We start from the raw sequence: 26,800 nt of genomic DNA on the forward strand, positions 1-26,800 counted from the left end.
CCATGTCACAACAAACCACCCACTACATCAGCACTTTGATGATCTATCTGCAACTGTGGAATATATGAGAAGACAATGACAATACCTAGGAAAGGAAATCCTCCCTACTGATTTGGGTAAAGAGGATATACTTGAAAAATTAATTTCTACAAGAGACAGAAGAAAGATGTAGAACATATCTATTTACTGTCCTCAAAAATAAGCAAAAATACACTGACCATGAAACAGGATCAATTTCAAGAGAGATTGTTGCGAGATGAATGCAGAGATGATAGGAGAACTGACTGAATTAAGGAAAAAGCTAAGGAAGCCCAAATGCAATGCAAAATGAAAACCCCTACTGGAGGCAGCAAAACAAGTGACACTGCAAAAAAATACATAAATAATGTAAAGGAAATTTTTCCAATACTTAGAGGGAGAAAAGAAATAGAAGATAAACTGAAAGACACGGAAGACAAATTAGATCTAATGGAAGAGAGGGGTTACTGAGACAGAATTAGAACAACAGAGAATGTGTCATCAAAGGTCTAATTAATACCAATACCTATAGGTGAAAGAGCTTAGTGGAAACCAAGTAAGAAAAATTTAAACAACTAGAAACATCAAGAAACTTTCATTTTATTCTAAATCTCAATGGTAAATTTAAAATCTGAAAATAAAGAATGAAAACTTACTTCTAAAGTAGCAAAAATAAGGCTGGCCTTACCCTTCATTGAAAAATCAAACATCACAAGACAATGAAACAATCTGTACAGAGTAGTGACAGGAAAAGTTTGTAACCTGAAGAGATTTATGTCCAAGTTGTTCATATGAAAAGGTGGCAGGAAGACATTTTGCTAAGTTTAAAATCATAAAAGATAAATCATTCATGATCCCTTCCTGACGAAGCACACACACAAAAGAAGACCTGTCAACTGATAAGGAGAAAGAAAAAGTCAAGACTGTAACCATTAAAATATAAAAGAAATGGCAAAGAATTTTGAAATGAATTAATTTTTCAGGATCAAATATGAAGAACTGTCAAATGGGCACACAATTAAATTCAAAATCTGCAAATCTGTTGTATATGAAAAACAAATCAGAATTTCATAATAAAAAAGTTGGTATCATAACACCAGATAAAAGGAGTAAATACTAGTAAATACAGAGAAGGAGAAAGTCAGGTTAAGCCCAGGTAATGTAAGTTCCTCATTAGGAATGTGTTCCCGAATTTAACAGAGGAATATAGTTCTAATATGCTGCATTTGATAAACAAACGAATTACCACTAGGAGAATTGATGAAAGGATTTCAGTCTTACAAACCTCCACACAAGATAAAAACAAACAAATCTACAATGAAAGGAAAGAGCAAAAAAGCATTAGTTGACATGATAAAATTAAGCCCAAATATATATTATGACAATAGATTAAATGGTACAAATTTTCCTAATAATTTGTGTTAGAAAAATTAAATATTAAATATATTCAGATCATCAAAGACACTTTGATAAAATTTAAAAGATGAGTTTAAAAATTGAAAAATGGTGTATGAAAAAGTCTTGCCAAAAGCAATAACAATAATGTTCAAGGCAGAAAGCAATAACCTGGGGAAAGAAGATAGTATTTTGTGTTGATCAGAGGAAACCAATGTAATGATGATGTAACAGACATATAACTTACGTGGTAGATGTTATAATCATCAAACACCAAAATATATTCACTAACAACTACAGAAGTAATGAGTTGAGAAACATCATACAAATATCAGTCCACAACAGACTGAATACATATTACAAGGAACAAAACCTTCAAATAATAGAAATACGAATAAATACATAAACTTATATAACACACATATGTTCTTATACCCTTTGAAAAGAAACTATATTTTGGAGCATTTAAAAATTTTGCCCCTTACTTAATATGTTTGATAACATTAAAAAAATTATAATCTGAACCTCAGTGCAATAAAATTAGAATTAATATAAAAGTTTAAGCAAAACTGAAACAAAACTGGAAATTTTCTTTAAAAAACTAGATCAAAGAGTAAATAAAAGTCAATTACAACCCACTTCGGAAATAATGAAAATAAGTATATTCATAGCAAAGCTAACAAAATACAGAGACAGCACTAATAAAACATGTGAGTCTGTAAATAAATTGGAGATACCTAAAATGAATGAATTAAGCAATCAGTCTGAAGAGTCATAAAGTAAAAGAACACACATAGCAAAAGTCTGAAGAAGGAGAAAAAGCATCTAGGTAGAAATAATGAAAAACAGAAAATGTTAAAACTGGTTCTCCAGCCAAACTAAAAAAATGAGAGGAACTCAGAGTCTTTCCCTAGAACAAATAACATTTTATAATTAGAAATAAAAATAGAAATATCCAAACAGATAGGAGAATTTTCAAAGCACAAACATACAAACAGCATTTCTCATCTATCCAACTAGTAAAGTGAGAAAAATAACTCTTAGACCAGACTAGAGAATTGGTTATGCTACCACTAAAACGTCAAGTGGAAACATCATATTTGGATTGAAGTGTTTCACTATGTATCAAGTCCCTAAAAAATATTCATACTCTTTTATTCAGTAATTACATGTTAATTTATGCTATGAGAGATATTAAAAAATGTGGATGATTTATGTTTTTAGAGTATCTCCATATGTTGGGACATTAAGGAGTTGTTAAAAAAAGCGCCTTTGTAGATTATTTAATGGCATGGTAAATCCACCCTATACTGTCTGGAGCAAAAGAGAAGGATGTAAAACTAAATATATAATGTGAATTCCATTTAGCAAAAAGCAAAACATAGATGAGAACACACTAAAATGTTAACTATAATGATTTTAGTGTAGTAGTATTATTGGTTATTTTAATATCTTCTATATGCTTTTCTATAGTTTCCAAGTCTATAATACTGAGCACAAAACTTTTACAATCAAAATTAATTCTTTAAATTTAATTTAAAAGATTTCTGGTCGAGATGGCTCTGTGAATGTGCAGGTTCAATACTTCCACCTCAAAATAGCATTAAAAGTGAAATTTTAGCTGAAATTTCAAATATTAAAAGTCACATCTGTACCCAACACAAGATAAAAATCTCCACACACAAGAGAAGTCCTGAAAGAGACAGCAGGGAGCAAATGCTGGTGCTATGGTATTGTTGAAATCTAGATCTAGAAATAGACAGAGGTAATGAGAAGACTGTCAAAGTCAGGGCCACCAGCCAGACTCACAGCATGAAGCTGGGAGCTGGTAGGACCCTCCAATCTGTTGGAGGGGGGTGGGTGTGGACCAAGGCCTGTCAACTACATTAAACAATGTACATGTGATACAGGAAGGAATAGAGTATGTCACACAAATCAGATTTGTGACAAGCTGCAATACCCCTACTACCACAGTGGGACAGAAATCCCAGCCTACTAACATGAAATCTGATTCTAGCCTGAGATTCTCAGGAAGCCATGTGGAAGCTACTGCAAGTTTGTAAAGCATGATATTTTAAGTTTTGTTGTTGTTGTTTTCTTTTAAAGATAACTTCCACTCTAGATCAGCCAGCAAACTAAAATTCAAAACCAACGAGGTAAAACAAGACCAAGAAGACATTCAACAAAATCAACAATCAGAAGATACTTTGATTCCTGAACAACAACCAAAAAAGTAAAATAAAACACACAGTAGTCTCTGAATAACTTTAAAATAATGATACAAAGAAATAATATCTTTTTAAATAAGAAAGTATTAAACAAAATGAAGCATATACGAATTGAGAACAGTGATTAATAATCAGTTAAAAATTAGTAGAAACAATGTAACTGAAATCTAAAAACTGTACAGATGAAATGAACAGGAGCATTTCCACAGTTAAAGGGAAAATTGGTGAATTTGAAGATAGTACGAAAAGCATTCCAAATGCAGCACTGAGGCATAATGAGGTAAAAAACAAACAAACAAACAAAACAACAAAAAAAGAGAAGTTAAGAGGTATAGAGTCTCCAACTTATACCTGATAAGATTTCCAAAAATTATGCACACAGAGAAAATACCAGGAAACAATTTCAAGAGACAACAATGGAAAACCTTTCCTTAACTAAAGTTCTACATTTTCAGACTTAAGGCACACACCAACTGCTGAGTATAATAAATAAAGACAAAAATGAACCTGGACATACTGCACATAATGCAATAAAACAGCAAAACAAGTCTGGTCAATGGCCTGTGAGCAGAAGTGACATGTGTCACTTCCCAGGCAAGCATAAAAAGCATAATGAGTTGTCCATGAACTCTTAACCCTGAAGCTCCAAGCCGCCTTTTTTTGGAGATGAAAACAGCCTGGATCTGTAAGTTATCATATGGAGGGCAGGTGCCTGGACAGTCACACAAGACATAGCTGACTTTACAGAAGACGTCTGCTGTATTAGCCTGCTGAGTTTGGAATTGCTAGTCACCAACTTAACCTGTTAGAACAACTTAATTGGAAATACACAGACATGGTTACAAAATATTAGAAAGAAAAGTTTAGAAGATTAAGCAGCACTATTAGCAATCTTGACTAAAAGATATGTAGAGAATCCTCATCCCAAGTAACAAGAGTCTTTTCCCAGTTATCAGCTGATGTCTATTCAGTCTCTACATTTGTCTATGTCCTGAGGTATAGTAATGAATGAAAGAGTCAAATTCTCTGCTTCTATGGAGTTCCTATTCCAGTAGAGGAGGAAGGTAAGTGACATAAAAGGGAAGAAAAAGTGATGAGAGAGTAGGGTATTTTGGAATGCTATATGAAATAGAGTACTCAGGAAAGGTATTTCTGATAAGAAGACCTTGAATAGAGACCTGAATGAAGTAAGGGACGGACACATGTAGACCTCAGACAGGTGAGCCCACAGCAGATGTGCAAAGACCCTGAGGCAGCAGCAAATGACTCAGAGAAAGGATGTAAAAGACTGCCGTAAATAGGATCAGAGAGGTAACAGGGAACTAGATCATGGGGTATCTTGAAGGCCATGGCAAAGACTGGATTTTACTCTGAAAGAAATGGGAAGCCTCTGGAGGGTTTCAAGCAGAAGAGTAACATGACTGGATGTATATATTTAAAGGACCATTCTGGCTGCTGTTGAACAAAGACAGAAGTGTTCACTTGAGGAGACCCAGTTCAGAGGCCACTACAGTAGTCACCCAATAGCTGTAGAACTGGTTCCAACAGCCAGATTCAGGCTGTATTTTAAAGATAAAGCCAATTGGATATACAGATAAACTAAATTGTTTATTGGTGTGAGAAAAACTGAGTAAAGGATGATTCTGTAGTTCTTAGCCTCAGGAACAGAAAAAAAAATTGTGTTGCCATTTTCTGAGATGAGGAAGACTGGCAGCAGCAAGTTTGAGAGGTGAATAAAAAAAATATTATTTTCAAGCACACATCATACAATTACAAAAACTTTCCACATGCTAGGGTACAAATGAACCCTCCAAAAGTTTAAAAGAATATCAACCAGATGTCTGTGACTACATGTAACTAAATTAGAAATCAGTAATAAAAAGACAGGAAAAACATCATGATTTCTTAGAGACAAGAAAAGCAAACTTTATAAATGATTTATAAGTCGGAGAGAAAATTGTAAGGAAAATTACAAAATATTTAGATTTACAAATGTAAAAGAGTTGCTACAAAACTTCAGGGATGCAGTTAAAGTAGTACTCAGAGAGAAATATGTAGACATAAATTTATATGAAATTAAAAAGAATAAAAGTAAATAAGGTAAGCTATAAATCAGAAAGATAAAAGAAATGAGTAAACCCACAGAATGTAGAAGGAAAGAAACAAGAACAAACCAAAATTAATAAACTAGAAAAATATAAAAATAAGTCAAAAGACATTTTTGCAAGAGAATAATGAAACATACAAACTGTTAACATGATTAAGAAATCACAACACAGAATCAAATAGGAATAGGACTGAAAACAAAAAAAAAAGGACAAAAAAGTCTGAAAACCCTAAACCCTGGAAATTATGGATGCAAAACAAGAACCCTCAAAACCCTCTAGATTGGAAATTACTGCAGCCACTTTGGGAAGAAATTTGGAAATATATAATAAGATATCTCTAAAAAGATCAATTTTACATAAATAGCCTTAAAAAATCCCAAAAACTTCACACAGCTGTGTCACAGGATGAAAATATATTAAAGTACATGATAGTAATGTCACAACAGCAAAATTTTGGAAATGACCATCTGTACAAAAATGACTAAGTAAACTGCATTCTACTGATGTCACAGAGTACTGTACAGCAGTTAAAATGAATGAACTCTAGACATCAACATGAACAGTTCTCAAAAATACAATGTTGATCAAATAAAAAGTTGTCAAAAGGTACAGTATAACACTATTCAAGTAATTTTAAAGGTACTAAAACAATGCCTCATACTGTCTGTGGATGTGCAAACATCTACGCAGTAAAAAGCTAAAAACAGACTGAAGGATAGTGTTTGTTTTAGGGAAGTGACATGAGGTGAATGGGATAAGGCAGAGGAATGTGAGAGATTTCTTTTTCTTTCCTCCTAAAAATTTTATTTCTTAATAATAAAAATGATCCGAAGTAAATATGATAAAATGTCAACACTTTTTCATAACCAGTGGTGGGAACATGAGTTAACATTCATCACATTTTTCTCCATACTTCCTTTTATTTAAAAAGTACTTAATGCAAAAACAAACAAAATCTTTCATTGCTTCCCTCAGCTCCAGTTGTCACGAGTCTGTCCTTGGGAATGTAGCAAGTCTTCAATTTGATCCCTGACAGCACTGGAATAAGATATTATCCAAGGAGGGACCCTGACTCAAACTTTTCCCTCTGTGTAGTCTCACCAATCTGGTTTGTTGAACTTACTTCCTGGAGAACAAATCCCATCTATATTTTCAAGGCTTTCCCAACGGGCAGTTGGAATGATATAAGCTGCAACATGGCTGTGATTAACTTTGGCAAATGAAGAATTTATTGCTGTACATGTGTCCTGAGTTTGGGTAACGGACAAATAAACATCCGTGATGACCTGCATCTGCAGGGTCAGAAGGAAACAGACCTCTGAGGGGTGTCAGAGCCATGAAGAATGTGAATGCTTCACAATCAGAACCTGCTCTTGCCAAGATCCTGAAGCAAAGAGGGACTGTGCTGGTTAGATACCAGCAGAGACCTTTTCTAAAAGCAGGCAGTATGGCTAGAAATATTATCACTGCCTTTCAGGACAAAGGAGAAAAATTGACTACAGCAACTGTTGTGATACCAGCTTTCTGTTCTTTATGGCTCCCAAAATCCAGGAGTAAATTATCCTATTTCAACCACCAAGTGATGAAGAAAGGTATGCATTTCTGGAATAGTGAATGGCTTGCGATCGCCATATGCCCCCAGGTTCCCTGAGAAGAGGACCTGTCTGTGTCTTATTCCACCAAGGATTTTCCACAGTGCTTTGCACTGTGCTTTGGCCTTAGCAGGTACACTATACACATAGTGGGAATGCATATAAACATATCTATACATACATATATATCATATATATAGCATATGTGTTAATATACTTACTATACATACAGTACATATACACACATATATACATACTGATTAATAATTTTTTCTCCTTCTTGTTGGTCTTAGCATTTTATAGAGTTTGGCCTTTGGTTAATATTATTCACCATCCTGGATTCCAAACCTCGAGTCTCTAACAGACTCTCCCATTCTCTTTCAGGATATGATGAGGTGAGCGGAGTTGAGAACCATCTAAGCCCATGCTTGGCTAGATGGGTCAATACGCTGAAGCATCAGAATACAGATTCTTTGGGTCAAGAAGTACCAGATGGCACAGAAAGGCTTTCTAAACCTGCTGAACTACAGGCCTTTGAGTGAGCTACTCAGAAAGCTGGTTTGTATAGCCCTTAAAAGAAGAATGAGGTCTGAATCTAGTCTCAAATTCTCCTGCCCCTCAAGAACTGTTATCTCTCCACATCCACACTAAACTCAGACTGGGCCCCAAGACCAGCTCTCATTTCTCACTCCTGCCATAAGCTCTGCAATGCTTATCAAGTAACATCTCTTTTAGCTCTGTTCTGAGCAAGCACTTTGTACTCATTTGCTGGGCTGAGCTGGGGAAAAGCCTTGAAATAAAGAAATGAGAGTAATTGTCTTCTAGGGCAGGAGGAGCTTCCTATTAGGTTTCAATTAGATGAAGGTGATCTCTGAAAGAGAGAATCCTCACCCCCTCGACTCTCTTTTCTACAATGCCAGCATTCTCTCACAGAGGAAAGGCAGAGGCAAACACTCTGCTCAGAGAGTAGCTAAACAAAGTTTCGGTTTTATGGAACAGGGAACCAGAGACATGATAAATAAAGAACTATCTTCACATTAGATGCCAGCAAAGGGAGCTGAGACTCATCCACTCAGCTTTCCATTGGGGCTTTATTTCATCCAAGTAGAAAAAGTGCATTCTCCATCAGCTCATCTTCAGTGGCACCTCTTCCTCCTTCCCCTGTGATGTAAGTCATCCAACCCAGGCCTATTACAGGCAAGGCCTCCTTTCTCAACCAGCAACAGGATTAATGCTACATTCCTCAAAGTTAGGATTTAATCCTTTTATTTTCCTGTACTTTATAGAGTATTAGGAACCATGACTGAATTAGAAAGCTGCTTAAGGAAATAAAAACTGAAAGAAAAAGTCAATATAAACCCTTGGCTAGGATTAAATTAGTTATTTTTAATCTCCAGACTCTCAGAGAAGCAATCACTTATTCATTCCAAAAGATTTCAAATATTCTGGCATCCAATGAGGACAGCCTATAAAATGCTGACATATCCCCTTATGACCCATGGCAAGTTAAAATCTAGATAGCTGATAAGAATATCAAAAATTCCACCTGCCACGTCTAGAAGAAGCAAACCTGTGGTTGAAACTCAAATGTGGATAAAACACTTTAAACTCTATACTCCATTGCACTCATGACTAGCAAAGTGATATCGAAGATAGTTTCTTTTGTAATGTTTCCTTAGTTTTTATCAATATAATATGAGCTATTACAAATATGGCCCTATGTATTTGCAATTCCAGAATCCCCAAAACTAGTATAATCCACTCAGCAAAGTACTGAACTAAAATTGCAAATTCTAGACAAAAGCCAAGATCTCATTCAGAACACTTCTGAGCATCACTCAACAATGTGGTGCAGGAGTTGGGGGGACAGGCAATGGACCGCCAATGGAAGGAGGCACATTATCCAACTCAAGCTGTAAGCACTTTGAAAAAACTTGTAAGAGGATGCAAAATAGAAAGATCCTTAAACCAAACAAATATGTGCCGGTCAGGTTTAGTATTTGGAAATATATGTAACTGCCTTCACCAAACTAAGTGCAGGTCCAAGGAGCCTTATACCTTTCATGATGCTATGAAGTAGAAAGTGGCATGGTGCAGTTGAAAGAACACTGGATTATGGATGAAGACACCAGAGTCTTATGCCTGATTTCATAGCTAATTAATTCTTGGCCATGCTTTTTGCCTCAGTTTCCTCATTTGTTATATCAAGATGGCAGATTAGTCCACCATTATGGTTTCTGAAAACTCTAAAATCGAATGATTATGAAACCTAAGAGAGGTAAATCTTCACTTGTACTCAACCAAATAAAGCAAGGGGACTCACAATAAGGGAAAGATGATTGCAACCTCTTTCCAAAAGTAAAATCTTCTACATTAGAAGACAACAGAATACTGAACACAGAGCTCATTCCCTACGTGAGACTTGCCTCAGAAACTCAGCAGAAACATTTGGAAATATTTCTAAGAATCCCTAAAGAGAGAAGTCAACTGATGGTAAAGATAAAAGAGACCTTAGATATAATCTTGTTTCCCCTCTCATTTTAAGGTAAAGAACATAAGCCTCTGAGGGGGAAGCAAGATTGCGAGAAAAGATGTAAAATCCCTGTAGCTCTCAGTCACAGGACCCCAGGTTCAAGCAGCTCTTCTTTGGTTACTTTGCTTTGACAGATAATGGTATTTTTCTTGCAGAAGACCAAGGTAGAGTTCTAATAATCACAAATTAACCCTGTATGCCAAACTAGAAATACTTCCGGGATAAGCCTTATATTAATCTTTAAGAATTGTATGGATATGGGGATTTTCATCAGAGCAATTGAATTAAAAAGAAACACTTGTTTAAATCAATGTTTTTCATGAATGCTTTGTCTACTGAAATTGGAGAATTGCACTCCAAAATGCTTCTGGATGTTCAAGGCAGAGACAGACTAGCTGGCAGATGAGGATGTAGCTGCTATGACCATGAAAACACTGCTTACACACACACCTCTGGCTTTTCCCCCCTTTTTTTCCTTAAGATAATTTTTTAAAGTGGTTTAAGGTTCACAGCAAAATAAAGGGGAAAGTATGGACACTTCCCATAAACCCCCTACCCTCACATACGCATGCCTCCCCATTCTCAACATCCCCCACCAGAGTGGTATATTTATTACAATTAATGAACCTTCATTGACACATCACAATCATTCTGAGTCCACAGTTTACATTAGGGTTCACTCTTGGTGTTGTACATTTTGTGGGGTTTGGCAAATGTATAAGGACATGTATCCATTATTATGGTATGATGCAGAGCATCTCACTGCCCTAAAAATCCTGTGCTCTGCCTATTGACTCCTCCCTTAGATCCCCAACCCCTGGTGACCACAGATCTTGTTATTGTCTCGAGTTTTGCCTTTTCCAGAATGTCACATAGTTGGAATCATACAGTATGTAGCCTTCTCATGTTGCCTTCTTTCACTTAGCAATACACATTTAAGTTACCCCAGTGTCTTTTCAGCTAGATCATTCATTTCCTTTTACTACTGAATATTCCATTGTCTGGATGTACTGTAGTTTATACATCCATTTCCCTATTGAGGGCCATTTGGGTTGCATCCAAGTTTTGGCAATTAGGAATAAACCTGCCGTAAACATCCCTGTGCAAGTTTTTGTGTGAACATTAAGTTTTCAACTCCTTTGGGTAAATACCAAGGACCGTGGTTGCCAGATCACCTCTGGCTTTTGCAGCTTAGAGTCTAGAAGAGTCAATGAATAAGACCTATTACATATGGATACTCTGGCCTTAAAATAAGAACAGAAAACCTGCTTCAGGTTAGGCAAGACTCAGGTGCGGCACACGAATGTAAGTTAAGGAATCTTTGGAAGTGGAGCAAGAGGAAGAGCATTAATTGCGGAAGGCAGTGGAAGGCATAACAGCACAGGTCCACATCCTGCTGCATGAGCTAGAAAACAGGCAACTTCTCCCATTAAACTGTGAAGTCCTTCTGGGGGAAGAAGATTTTAGGGGGCTGCCTATTGGTGGATGCTTCATGCACGAAAAGATAGGGCTTTGTGGCCTTTTGGCCTGAGTAAGTTTGTTGTTGCTTTTTTCTTCAGTTTGGATTTAGCTCTTTATATATATGCATTATCAGATTAATAGTCCCAACACGCCATTGAGTTAGATGTTACTGGCATCTCCATTTTACAGATGACCTAACTGCAACACTCAGAATATTCATTTTCTCAAGGTCTGACAGAGAATAAAAGGAAAAATGAGGCTGAAAAAATAAAATTGGCCATGTAATTATCAATTTTTATTCCATACTTTCTCCCCAAGTTGGGAGAAATGGAGAAGTGTATTTTGTGTGGTTTAGAAACTGATTCCAGTTGACACCACACTGCTCACCTTTAATTGTGATAAGCAAAATCCAAAGTCAGAGAAAGAGAGAGACTGACCACCTAAGATGAGAGTCCTCCTGTAACATAATTCATCTACCATCTGGGGTAGGTTCCTCCTCGGTAAATAATGAAGATGCTGCTGATGGAAGGAACACAAGCGGAGGATTTACCAGTGAAGAGGAACATGAGAAGAAAAGATTCTTAGGTTGGTTTATTATAAGCCCAGTCAATTATAAGCAGCACATTTTGACACCACTGTAAATAATACACTTCTGTCAGAGTCAGCTGATGGAGATTTTCTGTTCCGTAAGTTGTCAGAGACACATGATGAAGGGGAGACGTTGGATGGCATACGTGGTGCACAGGAATAAATATGTGAATAATCTCACTGGCTTTCCAGTACTAACTGTGACAGATATGAACTACAGTGCATTCCCACTCTAGGACTAGAGAACTAATGATGATAAGTTGAACAGTGTAATATCCATCTTTACGGCATACAGCTGTATCTGCTGGTCATGCTTGAAGGGACCTCATTTGACCTGGCCTATTTCTAGTTACGTCATAATGAGAAGCACTTAACTGAGTCAGATGGATGGAATGTTAGAGTTAAAAGATATCTGAAATCATCCACTACTACCCTCCCATTGTATAAATGAGGGAAATAAGACCAAGGGAAGTTAATTGCCTTGTCCGAGATCAGTCATGAAGCCAGTTAAAGACAGTTCTACTGAACTCAAGGAAACTATAGAGAGCTGACCTTACCTTGTGTCTAGAAGGGGTAGTAGGGACATAGAGGCCATTCTGGGCTGAGAGTAACACCCTTGACTTGTGACTCATCCTGAACCAGGAGTACAGAAGATGATTTATTCAGCTATTGGAAGGGATATGTATTGTGTAGTCAGTTTGCCCAACACTTACGGGATTCATCCCATTCCATATTAGCTAACCTCATCTCAGTCTTACACGGCCAGTGAGCTTTGCCCAAGTTCTAACTCTTCCAAGAACCTTCCCAGCCTGCACTGTTCTCTCTCACTCTCTAGTATGCACAGGGATTGCCCACCGCAGCCTTGGTATCACTGACTCACCTGAAGTATACTAGATTCTTTAATGGCTCTTGTATCTTTAATTATCCCCTTAGACAGTCAATCATTTGAGCTTGAGGACTGTAACTCACAAGAAGCTCCCAATATTGAGGATGGATATGCTTTATTCCAAACCTTGGGAATCAGAAATTCTGGTGGGCAATGGGCAAGGTTTTTTAAAACCTTCCCAAGGAGTTCTTCTGCACCTTATAGTTAGAGGACCTCTACACTAAAGAACTGGCTTTTTGGTTAGAGTTCATTGAGAAGACACGATGCTAGCTGACCTCATGCCTCTAAGATTTTTAGATAACACAGTATTTGGAAAGAGCCCCCAAATACACCCCTTTACCCACACCCTGCATCAATCAAGCCACTGCTGCAGGTACCTCTCAGGTGTGCTGAGTAAGGCATGACACTTTGAAGGCCTGCATTCAGCAGGGAGGCTCAGAGAGGACTTCTAACCCTTCTGTCCTCCAGGCAAGAAGGGTCTAAATCCTGAAGTTGCCCTGGGGTTAGTCCCGGGGTTTACATTCACCTGATGAAATCTGGGAGCTCAATGGATTCCTTTCAAACTATAGAGGGAGTATTTTTTCTTTCTGTTGGCTTAGGCCATATCTTCTAGCTGGACCCTCTCTCTGCCAAGGACTGAGAAGTGCCAAGGGAAAAACAGTGTTTCTGAATCAGAAGAACAGATTATACATGAACAGCAATGTACCCCAAATCCAGTCAAACACAGCCTGGGCAAAAAGTATGTAATTGACCCTAATTAGTAAAATGACTAGCAATATTAGGAAACAAGGTAATGTCACACATTTAAATGTCACATACGGCTCTCTTTCATGGGCATTCCATGAACAGTCCCACAAAATTTTTCATGAACTTAAAGACGTTCTCTTTGGGGCTTACAGTAATTCCTTTTAGAGTCTTAAATCTACCTGTGTGCTTTTGTGTCACAGAGACAGTACCCGACTAGGAGAAAAATTTGTATGTTCGTCTTTGCCATACTCAAATTTAATCTAGGCAAAATATTAATGTAGTAAGCAGCTGAAAATTAATATAACTCATGTTTATAGTTTTAAAATCAAATATTGAGCTCAAATACAAAGCATTCATTTTCTATTTATTTATTTTAACATATTTATTTAAACTCTCCATCATAGTTCAGTTCCGTTAGGCTGAATTTTGACAACACAGTATATGTGCATATGGCAAGCATGAACATATACACTGTCTAAATATGTATTTATAAACTGCCTGAAAATTGATGAACTTTATAAAAAAAAATCTCCCTGTTTGAATCATCCCCAAACCATCTGAATACAAATTAACATATACATTTGGATTCAAATTTATGAAGCAGCATGAGAAATAGCTTTCTTAACTCCATAGTAATAAAGAATCAAGAAACAGATATTTTTTCAATTTCTCCCCATTACATTTTATGTCCACATTTAGATGTATCTGGGAAGATCTTTAAACTGACACCACTGTGAGAGGCCCCTGGGATTCACAAATATCATTTCCATGACACTCAGAAAACTGGGGGAACAGAGGAGAATGTGAGCGGCGATAAATTGGAGCTAATCTCTTTCTGCCACAACCTGAAACGATACTTGGCCAGGTAATCTCCCCATCCTCCACGCTGTAATAAGAGCTTGTCTATCTCTCCCAGATGCCCAAGCTGAGTAGTGGTATCTCCCCCTAATGCTTGTACTAGAAATTTCTTAACAGGATTCAAAGGCTTGGAAAGAAAAAGAAAAATGAAAAATAATTCTGTCATGCAATACACATTGTAAGCTCGAAGAAAAAAAAGCACAGCCCAGTGTTTCAGGTCTGCAATAAATAAAACAAATAATGGATTCTTTGGGGTCATAAAGCTCAACCAACCATGAAATGCACAAAGAGCCTCTGACGAGGGTCTGCTAAGCCTTCAGGAGCCCCATTTGGTGTGGCACTGTGTATCCATTCCTGTTCAAGTAAGGAAGTTCTTGGATCTAAACATAAAATATACAGAGTGGCCAAACGGTGCCAAGGCCTGCCCCACTGTGATTCTGCATTTCGATCATGTCTTTGCAAACACCTGATCACAAGGACATCGTGGTTTTGCACTAAAGGAAAGTGAAGCCATGTCAGGAACAGATCGCTGCTTCTGGCTAGTTGGGTGACTTTGGACAAATCATTTCCATGATCCTCAATTTCCTCATCTGAAAACGAGGAATAGAGCCCACCTCATGGTTGCCACAAGGAATAAAGAAAGTATGCATGTAAAACACTTAGCAGAGGACTGGCCCAGAGTAAGCATCGTAATCCCTTACGCCGATGGTAAAAGTGGGTGTCAATCCAGAGGCCTTGCCTGTTAGAAATTCAATCAAACTAGCATCATAAAGAAGGAAAGGAAAAGAGGCCAGTGCACCCATTCTGTTTTTCCTGTGGTTCCTTCTCAAAAAGCTTCCCCTGCTACCTCTGATTTCCTGTCAGACTTTGAGGCTTGGTGCTAATGCCACCAAATTCTGTGCCTCATCTTCTTATCTTTCTATCTTACTTTATGGTTACCTGTTGCCATGTCTGTTTTCCTCACTGGGTGTACATCACTTGAGTTCATGAATCATGATTTACTCAAGACTCCTGGACCTAGAGGACTCTGCCCAGAACTTTGAGCCTAGTAGATTCACAATAAACATTTCCTGCAGGGTGGGCGTGCTGGTGTAGGGAAGAGCTAAATGAAAAGAGAAAAACAAACAAACAAACCAAAACAAAAACCCCAATTAAGGTATTAGGAGAATCTCTACTTTTATCTTGACTCTGGCAACAAATATCTCTTTAACCTTGGGGAAGTCACAATTTCTTTGGACATCAGTTTCCTCATCTATAAAGATAATATCCAATTTCCTTCATTGCTCTAAAATTCTGTAACTTGCAGAAAAACAGCTGCAAAAGGATCCCTTGTTATCTGGTCTGCTGAGCTGTTGGAGCAGAAGAATGAAACCAGCTGAGCCTAGATTGGTCCCTTAGTTCAACTTTTAAAGCACAAATTCCTTCTTGATCTTTCAGCCCTTCTCACTTGTCCTATTTAATTGATGTATTTATGTATTTATTGATGTGGCTTGTGAACGTTTAAGGCAATGAGCCCACTGCCAGGATTAGAACACCACTGGGTCTGTGTCATCACGATCCTACAGGGCTTGACCCAAAGGCTCTGTCCACAAAGAGGAGACAATGTGCTCACCAACTAGTGAACATCAGTAGAGGCGCAGGAGGAACTGGCAGCTCAGGTACCAGAGGTGAAGAGAGAAAGAACGGAGGCCCACACGGGCTGAGGTTCTGGCTGTGGTCTCCTCTCAGGAAGCCCCGTCCACCTGACACATTGACGTCTTGGCCAGATTTATGAGTTTTCTAAACTCAATCAGAATGGAGCCTGCTCTGACCTACAGAAGGTCAATCCACTGTTCTGAGTATTTGTCAGCATTCCACGGTCAAAGATAAAGCGAGTGAATATCCAAGACAGATTTAGAAATGTCCCTGTTTATTCCTGGAAACTGTGAGTGCCTGTCTGGGCGCAAAGAGCACAGAGGCTGGATTTCCCTTCCCTGAACACAGATGCTCGTGCACAAGACCCTGAGGTGCTTGCTCAAGAGTCAGTGTCTTGTCACTGGCACTCAGCAGCTCCTGTCACCAGAAGCAGACGTGGAAGCATACTGCTTAACACACCCCAGTGCACAAGGGTCCACTATGAAGCATGCAGGGAAGGTAGCAGGGCTAAGGGTCAATCCCACAGCTGGCACGTCCCATATTCTGCCCAAACCCCAAGTGACCAGAGTCTTCAGATGGACCACAAACCTGGCCTCCCTTGCCTCACGGTCATCATTCACAGCCCAACAGCAATGAAGGCTGCTCTTTATGGGCTTACTTCTCACTTACACCAAGTAGTGATGAGCGTCCTCTGTGTCCCTAAGCAGTTCCATTTCACTAATTCTGCCCCTGCATCTCTGAGCCCACTTGCTTCTAAAATGAGAACATTAGCCTAAATATAAAATAAATAAACAGTAAGGAGCTGCTGTATAGCACAGAGAACTATATTCAATTTCTTGTAATAACCTATAATGTAAAAGAATCTGAAAAAATACATGTATGTATGTCTCTGTGTAACTAAATCACTTTGCTGTACACCTGAAACTAACATTGTAAATCAAAAAGGAAAGAAAGAAAGAAAGAAAGAAAGAAAGAAAGAAAGAAAGAAAAGGAGAAAAGAAAAGAAAAGAAAAGAAAAGAAAAGAAAAGAAAAGAAAAGAAAAGAAAAGAAAAGAAAAGAAACATTAGAGACCCTATAGTGTGGTATGAAATCAGAGGTAGAGATTCAACACATCTGAGGCTTGTCCCAGCACACAGAACTGATATGATGTTTCAATATAACTAAAACCTACCACTTTCTCTTAGTTCAGAGGCAACAGATGGAATTAAAGCAAAAGTTGGGGAAATCACTAATTTCCCAGTCAGCAATGCATTTGCTTAGTCCATCCAGTTTCTCCCAATGTCTAATAAGCCATCTGAAGCATAATCCTTCTTATCATCATCTATTTAGTCTTTTTGATGCCCTTGCCTTTGCCAGGAAGATGAGTGTTAGAGGGAAGGACCTAGGAGAGAAACCGTCCTTCTTGAATTTTGCTTCTGGGTAACAGCTTCTGAGAATTGGTCTCATGCACTGACGACCCAAGGACTAACTCCTCTTGGAGGACAGTGCTCCGCTGATTTGTGAAGATAGTTCACCAAAGACAAGAACAGGGGTGACATTACAGAGCCTCCCAACAGAAAAAAGTGTGACACGGAAAATAATCAGCAGCTGACCTGGGCATTGAATCTCTTCTTAATTGGTTTGTTTATCTGTGTGAGCCTTTCTGAAGAGCAGGAAGGTACAGTGCCTGACCTGTGTAACGATTCCTGACCCAGAGTCTTGGGTTGCCTTTTCAGCCCCTTCCTTGTGGGTACTCTCTCCCTTTTGCTCTGAGAAATGTCACACAACATCCTCAGCTCACTGAGTCATCCTCTAGCGGCCTGAGTGAATTCATGCAGTTTCAGGGTTTCATGAAACAGGGACTTATGGTGAGGACACAGGGTGGGGGAGACAGGGATAACACACTTGCAAAGAAACTTAGCCTAAGGGCCAAGCTACAGTTCTGCCAATGATTTCCCATGTGACCTGCAGAAGTCACTTCATCTCCACCAGAACCCCAGTGTTTTCATTTGCAAAAAGAGGAGTGTGGGCCAAGTAACTGCTAAATTTCTTTTCAAGTAAATATTTAATGATATCTTCCCTTTCTTGAGATCTGGGAAGAAATGTGTAGCTGAGATGATTCTTTATTTAATCTGTAAAATTAAATGACTACAAGAGAGTGATCCAGTCCATAGTCAGAAAGGTCAGGGTGGGCTTGTTCCAGGCTGCTTTTCATGAGAAGCTTAAAAACAAGAAGTGTCTTTCTTATCTTTATAAACCCAGCATCTAACACAGTGCCTTGCTATTATCATGTAAAAAAGATCTACTAGATTAATCCATGATTGAATGAAAAATGCAAAAGCTAAGCAGACACTTAAGGCTGGGTGTCAGGCTGGCTTCATTTTGCATGTGTGTGTGTGTGCATGTGTGTGTACAAGCACACACACATGCACACACACACACAATACACATATCCCTATCACATTACCACCTAGAACCCAGTACTGGTTGTCTCTTTCTTCCACTAGATGGTGAGCTCTTTGCGGATGGACATCTCACCTTATTCACTGTTGTTTCCTGAATATCTAACCAGAGCCTGACTGATGGTGAATGCTCATCTGAGTTTATTGGATGGATGGGTAGGTGGATGGATAGATGAATGGTTGGAATGATGAGTTAACAAAGCAGTGATATGCACTTTGTGAAATAATTCTGTGCAAGTATAAAAAGCAAATATGCTACTTTTTCCAGTTTTTTGGGGGGGGTGAAGAGAAATATAGACGAGGAGAAGAGAATGGAGTGAAGAGAGGGAGAAAGGAAGAGAGAGAGAGAGAGAGATTAAAATTTTAACAAAGCCCAAGAGCCAAGAGTGGTGCCTTTTTCAGTGGGCAGGAGAGGGCTGTCTGTTCAGAGTTCTCTATGATCAGGGCATGGATGGTTTGGAGAAATAAGATATTCAAGTTCTGGAATGAGAAAAAGAAAAGGAGCTGAAGAAGCAACAGTTATCAAGAAAATGAATTATGCGAGGAAATAAATTATGTTTTTTATTCTTCTGTTACTAATCCTTCAGGATTTTAATTTTTACGTTTTGAAAGAGGCTTAAAAAGTCTTCAGCACAGGTGAGGTGGAGTGGGATTAATCACAAGCTTAAGCATCAACCATGCGTTTGGATTTGGGAATTTGTCAGAAGTAAGGGACTGAATTTCTGCCTCGCTAGGCAGAAGCATTCTTATTTCCTGTGCTGTCACCCAAGTCATCCTAGTTACATCTGTGTTTATCACAGGACAGGGAGTCTGAATTAGCTTGCTCTACATGAGTGAGAATTTGATTTCATGACAAATGAGAATGGCTACCTGGTGACGCAGGTGAAGAAGAGGCTGGAGCCATCTGAGGGTCAAGGGGGCCAAAGGAAAACACAAATCAGCAACACGATCCTTGGCTCTGGTCACTCCTCAGGAAAGGCTATTTCTGTTTCTACCATTTCCCCCGCGCCGGTACTGAGAGCAGTGTTGATTACCAGATAACCAGAGCCTTTGGTCCCTTTCACAGAATCAACAGCTTGGCAGCCACAAAGTGACAGGCATCAGTACTAATCGTACAAGCCTGTCTGTAACTGGACCCTGGGAGAGGCCGTGCTACACCTGCCTGTCCAGGAAATGTACTCCAGGGCCTCCCCCATGGTAACCACGAACAACACTTATTAGCTGTTTCCTTGCCTGATAAGTGGTCTGTGTCTACCTCTGGCTCCCATTATTATATTCATTTCAGCCAGTGCTCTGAAACCTGGTACCTCTGTACTTGGGGGGTGTGCAGCCTGCCACCTGACAATGATTTGACATGACACAGTGACAAAAAACAGGGAGAGGGGATGGAAATAAAGGCCAAGGGATCCAAGCTGCTGTGCTGGCAGCTCCAAGCAGGGGTGCCCATCAGCTCGGATATCTGTTCGTGGGAGCCCAGGCTCCACTGATAGACTGGTCAGATCACTCATGTCAGAGCTCCTCTGGGCTAGAGATATCCATCTTCCTCCACTGGCCAAGGCCCTCCCTGTGCAGAATTAGTGTGTGTTCTTTTTATTATTATTATTTTTTATTGACGTATAGTCAGTTTACAATGTTGTGTCAATTTCTGGTGTACAGCATAATGTTTCAGTCATACATATACACCCCTACATTCCTTTTCATATTCTTCTTCATTATAGGTTACTACAAGATATTGAATATAGTTCCCTATGCCATACAGAAGAAATCTGTCATCTATTTTATACATAGTAGATAGTACCTGCAAATCTCAGACTCCCAATTTATCTCTTCCCACCCCCTTTCCCTCGTACCTGTGGGTTCTTCACCTGCACTTTTGAGTTTAATGTCACTCAACTTCTGCCCCTTGCCTCTCACTTCTATGCCCCTGGCACTGCATTCATCATTTTTGTCCCTACTTCCTGGGACCTCTGGGACTACACTCAGAGCTGTCCCTGGGTGGGTGGACATAGAGGCTGAGCTGCCATAATGAGCACGTGTTAGTGCTACAATCATTCAAGAGACCATCCAGGGTGTGGAGAAGAAGGGAGGATCAAGGTGAGAGCCTTCACCTCCTGGAAGCACCTACATATATAGGCACAGATGTGGAAAGGGCTAGGATTCCAAGAACAACTTTAAGGATAGCGTCTGTGAGTAACTAGCAGTGACCATGTGACAAGCCTAACCTGGGTTTCATCTACCAAACAAGTAAGACTGACTAGATCACTGACCTTAAAACCTTTTGTTGTTGTGTTAGCAACAAAATTTTTTAGCCAAATGATAGTTTCATTAGACCCAAGTATATTAAATAAATAAAAATGCAGTTGAGATGGCTCAAGCCATAGCTCAACCCTGCTGGGTGATCTATGTGTTCCCCTTCTACCACCGATACATCTTCCAGAACACTAGAGCTTAGTGTGGAAATCATGGGGCAAGTAACTGCTAAGCTCCCTTTCAAACCAAACGTTGTTTTGGGTTAGGCATGGGAGTCAGGAAACTTGGAGGGAGGGGATGAGGATTGGTACCCTGTTAGAATCATCTTCTCTCTACCGGGGGAAAGGGAGTAGGGAGGGATAAATTGAGTTTGGGATTTGCAGATAGAAAAAAAGAAAACCATCTTCTCTCACCCATGGTACATTTTCTTTTTGTCATCAGTGGCCCTAGGGATCTGTGGATGTCTGTGGGGAAATGGAATAAGTATAGGAGGAACATGTGAGCAGGGCCCCAGACCCACTCCCACTGCAGTTTGGAAAGCTCAGATTTTTACATATATTGGACTTAAAATAGTTCGAAAACAATCAGCTTAGACTCAAGTTTGACAAAAGGAAATTATATACCAGGAATATTTCCCAATATGTTTGATAAATTAAGGGCCTGTTATCTCTTTATCATCATCATCATCACCATCAACAACCACAAATACAAGGCAGGAACCACCAGGATGCTAAGCATATAGATAAAACAGCACTGTGTTATGTTCTAATCTCAGACGGTCACATCTATAACATCCCTAGAGAAAGGCACTATTATTCTATCTTTTAAAAGTGAGAAAGCTGACCCCCAGATAGTAACTTCTTCGAGTCTCAAAGTTGGTAAATTGGAAGAGCTGGGATTTGAACGCATGCACGGGAAAATCTGAAGTCTGTGCTCTAGACAAGATTCCCATCCAGGAAAGAAATCTGACAGGCATGAGGAGAGAGCTGGGCTGTGGCAGGGCTCAAGCCAACTGTGAGGTCATCAAGGGTGTGTCTCAAAGGCATAAAGCTCTGAGGTACAGGCCCTCTTTGTATCTATGCCTCTTTCTGAACCATCCCACCGTAAACAGTAAATTCACACCCCAAGACTCCTGGATATTATCTTGCTTATACTCTTCTTACATGACTCAGGAAATATTTAGATTCTTTTTTCTCATCCAGATATAAATAACTGACAACAGGTTAATCTGTTCTCTCACAGAGAGTTGTGGATTTTTTTGTTTGTTTGTTTATTTGTTTGTGTTTTACCAGCAACCAAAGCTTTGAACTAGACATGAAGCGCCACTTGGAAAATTTCAATGTTCAGCAGATGAACAAGGATTATGGACTCCTGAAATCACAGGCTTCTTAGTGCTCCTGAAGTCTATTAGGTGGTTTTGAATTCATTAGAGAAAACCTGACCAAATGGGGAAATGGATATAATCTCTAGTCCAGATACTATTCAACGGGAAAAAATGTCAGAAAAGTGTCGGCTTTGGGTTTGTTGGGGAGGGTGAGGGGTTGTGGGACGATTAGAAGGTTGAAATCACTTAATGACCCACCTGAAACTATATTCTATCCTTCTAATCCTGGGTCACACATGGGTTAACATTCCCTCTGAACATTCAAGCTCCTTCAAGTTATTTATTTATGCTTGGTCTTTTCTTTTACAGGATAGAGAAAAATGAAAGAAAAATAACATCCTCTTCTCCAAAAACATTCGCTGCTCCCTAGGAGGAAATGGGAGGGCTCAGCGAGGCACACAGACCCAGCTCTCCATCCCATACTGCTCTCCCCTGCTGGCCTGAAGAAATCACTCAGCACTCGTAATGAGAGGATGCAGCGGCTAATTTTACACCATAAATCATAAGGCTAATACTATGACTAAAAAGTGATACCATCAGCGGCTTTTCCTTCAAGGCTGTTAGATCTCAGTCAATTACTTATGGACGAAGATTTAAGGACTTCAGAAGCCCTTCTGCCAACAAAAGAAGCTTCTGCTCTTCGCTTTTCTTTCCCCTTGGAGAGATTCTCCAACACCCCTGGAAGGGGCCCTAGAGCCTTCCCAGAATTTATAGAAAGGGTGTCTGCAAGGCAGCAGCAATGAACAATGCCAGCCTATTAGAAATCCTGGAGCCTCAATACTCTCTGAGCAATACACTGCCAACACTCCCAGGGTAGCCTCGTAGAGGAAGAGATAGGGAAACACACAGACATAGGGAAAAATATACCTCGTTTCCGACATATTTCTCAAGCTGTTTAAATATGAAACAAAATCCTACCAGGCTACAAGCTTCCAGCTGTTATGATATCATAAGACAAATTTACCGCAAGAGAAACAGCATGTTTGCTTTTATAAAGTATGGAAATATAAATGTTCCAAGTGTTAAAACTGTCCAAACAAATTAATTCAAGTAAAAATAGTTGTCTCAGATTGGGTTCTTTCACATTTGCTTTCTGTTTATAGAGCTTGGGAGCCCACTTCTCTCAAGGAGAGGAGAGGAAGTGCATTTCCATCTCAGCAGGCATCCTTCTGCATGTGGAAATCTAAGGAGCCTGAATGAAGAGAAGTTGGGTGGCCCCTGCCCACGCCCCCACGGCTGGGCTTGTCATTAAAACCTTAATGTAGCCTCTCTGCAATGGAAGAGAGACATCATGTGAGGGGCTGATGCTGGAAACTTCCTGATACGCTCCCATTTTGGATGCTCACGGAGAGCTAAAATGAAAAAAGAGTTTCTTTCCTCAGTGACTTTGAAAAGAATAGAGCAGTGATTAATAGCAATATTTTTTTTAATGAAACGCAGCCCGTCATCCCTGTCATCTTCTGGCCATCTTCGCTTGTACGCGCCTCCCTGACAAGAGGAATAATAATGGTCATACATCACTGCCCTGCACGTCCAATCATCTAAATCTTCCCTCGCTGCAGCCTCTGAGACTCAATTACTTTATTGACATGCAATCTTCATAAGGGGAGAAATATTGTGCATGTAAGGTCACTTGGTTATGAAGACATATTATCATATTATCTGCATGAGGGTTGCAGGGCGAAGACCTGACAGAGCTAATTATAATGGTACATGATCGAAAGCTCAGTACACATTATTCGCTTGGCTGCACTAAAGGTGAGGTAAGTCCATGACATCATGGTTTTGTGAAAAAAGAATGCAACTTCAGCTTGGAGGCCATAACTTTTTTTTTATAAAACTCCTCGCATTTTTACATTTGTGTTGCAGCAGACAATGAAAGAACTAGTTAATGGATTCCTCTGATCTTAGAGAGGGGAGATGGCACTCGTGCTGTGTGTGTGTGAGAGAGAGCGAGAGAGCGAGAGAGCAAGAGCGTGAGCGTGCGCGCGCATGTGTGTGTGTGTGTGTGATTGGCATGGTTATTCCCTAACACCAAGTTTCAGTCCAACTCCCAGCAAGTGAAAGAATGATGCAAAGGAAGACGGTCAAGCGATACAAATGGGTCAATTTGGCAACAGAGTAAAACTTCCCCTCACCCTCAATTAACCCCTTTTCACATCCTTGCCACTTTTCCTTCTTTTGCTCTCACCAACAGAGCCTTATCCTGCTAAGTTTTAGCTCTCCTGAATGTTGTTTCTTTGTTCAAACACATCAGGTTATTTAAGCATTCACCATCAGACAGGTGCTAGAAGTTTCGTGTACTGCTAAGATGCACAGCTAGGCCATCATCATCTTCTCTGTATCCTCTGGCCTTTCTTTTTTTTTTTTTTAATCACAATTCACTCCAGGTATATCAAGAGGCTGTAATGAAGAGATTGAGTGGCAATTTTGCAAGAAAAGAGCAACAGGGAGAGGAATCTGGGTCAAGTCCTGGGGTGTTCCAGCCCTGCCACAGTTAACATGGACCTGGAAGGAAAACCAGGGTGGATGGGTCTATGATGAGTCATGAAGTCAAAATCAACTTAAACTCCATGGACAGGCTTGGGCCAGCATATGAGCATTAAGCCCTGGACAGATGTTCTCTTTAGGAGAGGTTTATGAGCGTTTAAAGAGGAGTAAAGGAGCCATTCAAAGCATCACTACAACCCAGAGTAGGCTGGCTTCTAGATTCTCTCTCCCTCAACAAAGAACTAATTCAATAAAGAAGAAGAAAGACCTAAAGCCGTCCAAGCTCTAGAAACTATCTGAGTCTAATAATATGAGTGGTTTGGCTCAGCCACAAGAAGGAAAGAGCAAATTAAGAAATTGAGGGTGTCCAAATTATCTTAGTTAATACTCTAGTAACTCAAACTTCTCTATTTCTGATATTAATGGTTCAAACATAATAGTGATATCGATAACAAAGCCAGCAAGAGACCCAGACTTTTTTTTCTGAGTTGGAGATTAAATAGTGCAACATATGATGTTGACACGAAGTAAATTTGATGGTGATTCATGTACAGTAGAAATGGTAACTCTTTGGACATTGGAATTTCTGATTGGCCATTTTGGATTAGAGTGTTCAATGCACTGCATCTCTGCCTCTAGCATCTCAAATGCCTTTTTGAAATAGGGAGGTTCCCAAGGTACCCATTTCCAAAAGTTGAGATGCTAATTGAGATAAAATTGTATGGTTGGTAAAAAGAGAGTTGGGCTAAGATTTAGGAGGCTTAGAAACCTACTTCTGTCCAACCACCCATCATATTAGACATAGCTCCTCAGCCAAGGATCTCTCTTTATATACTGAAGAAAGCACTTGGGAGAGACAGTAAGGTACTGTTGAAGGACTGTGGTATTGTCTAATAAACAAACTGGACTGAAAATCTGACCACATCTTTTATTTTCCTTCTGAGCCTTAATTGCCCTTCTTTAAAATGGGTGGTGATAGTGTCCACTTCAAAGGAGTATGAAAATTAAATGATAAGAAATGAAAGTGAAGACACTTTGGAAACAAAACACACTTGGTGAATGGCAGTTATTGCTACTATTTCAGTCCTACTTGTTTTAAACTGTTATTCAGGTCAATGATGTAAGTAAACATAGACTGTGAAGAATAATGCCCCATACTAATACAAAGTAGGACTGTTATTTATGGTACCACCAGACCACACTCTCAAATATGAGAGCCGTTTAGATTTTCAGAGACAAAAATCATTTTCATAAGAAAGTCTATGTCCATCCAAAGTCATTAGTAATGTCTCAGGAAACAGAAAAGAAAGCTGTGATGGCAGAAAGTGATGTGATGGAGGAAGTAGTCACTGAAGACAAGAAGACAATTTCGTATAGTAGGTTGGCCAGGACTTGGGATCACAAAGGATCCCATCTGGTTATCAACTCCACATACCTGTCCTCCCAGTCACCCTGAAGGTTTGAGACCAAGAGTCTGGAGAGGCAAATAATTCCTCCTCCTTTGAAATCAAGGCATCTCTCCCAGCCTATGAGTCAGGAGACTCCAAGATCTAGTTGTCTTGAACACATCCCTTCACCCCTTGAGGCCTCATATTCTGCATCTGAAAAAGTGATTTCCAGTATTTAGTTTGAGTCCTAAATATAAGGACTCAAATAATTTAAAAGTAATGAAAAAAGTATATAATAAAACTATTAACCATAAGAGAAAGGGTACATAAACAAATACCAAGGAAATTAGACTAAAAAGCAAGGGACCTTACTAAAAATAAAGAGAAAAAGTTTTATAATGATAAAGAGGTCAGTTGTTCAGGAAGGTGCAAAAATTATAAATTTATATATGTATCAAATAATCTAACATTACACATAAAGCAAAAACTGATAGAACTAAAGGGGAAAAAAAGACAACTTCATAATCATAGTGGAAAGTTAAACAGACCTCTCAGTAAGTGAAAGAAAAATTCAGGAGTTATATAAAAGGTTTGAACAGTGCAATTAAGAAATTTGATCATACACACATATCCAAGAATACTGGAAGAACACTGCACATAAAAACTGCAGACACTGCACAACACAAAATGTTCACTCAAATTAAACACAAGCCAGGCTATAAAGCAAGTGTCAAAAAATTTGAAAAGACTGAAAATATTCTCTGGCCAGAATGAAATTACCCAGAAATAATTTACAA

General features: G+C 39.1%; 1 protein-coding gene and 1 long non-coding RNA gene across 7 annotated transcripts in view; one reads left to right on the forward strand and one right to left on the reverse strand.

Moving 5' to 3' along the window:
• The window catches only part of LRMDA (leucine rich melanocyte differentiation associated), a 1,104,406-nt gene that overhangs the window by 219,932 nt on the left and 857,674 nt on the right, over positions 1–26,800 (reverse strand). The gene's annotated exons all lie outside the window — the stretch shown is intronic.
• Positions 23,254–25,075, forward strand: LOC140699791 (uncharacterized). The gene is made up of 2 exons (XR_012078030.1): positions 23,254–23,888; positions 24,516–25,075. It is a non-coding gene; the product is annotated as an uncharacterized lncRNA (long non-coding RNA).

This window comes from Vicugna pacos, chromosome 11 (assembly GCF_048564905.1).
Source record: "Vicugna pacos chromosome 11, VicPac4, whole genome shotgun sequence".
NCBI lineage: Eukaryota > Metazoa > Chordata > Mammalia > Artiodactyla > Camelidae > Vicugna > Vicugna pacos.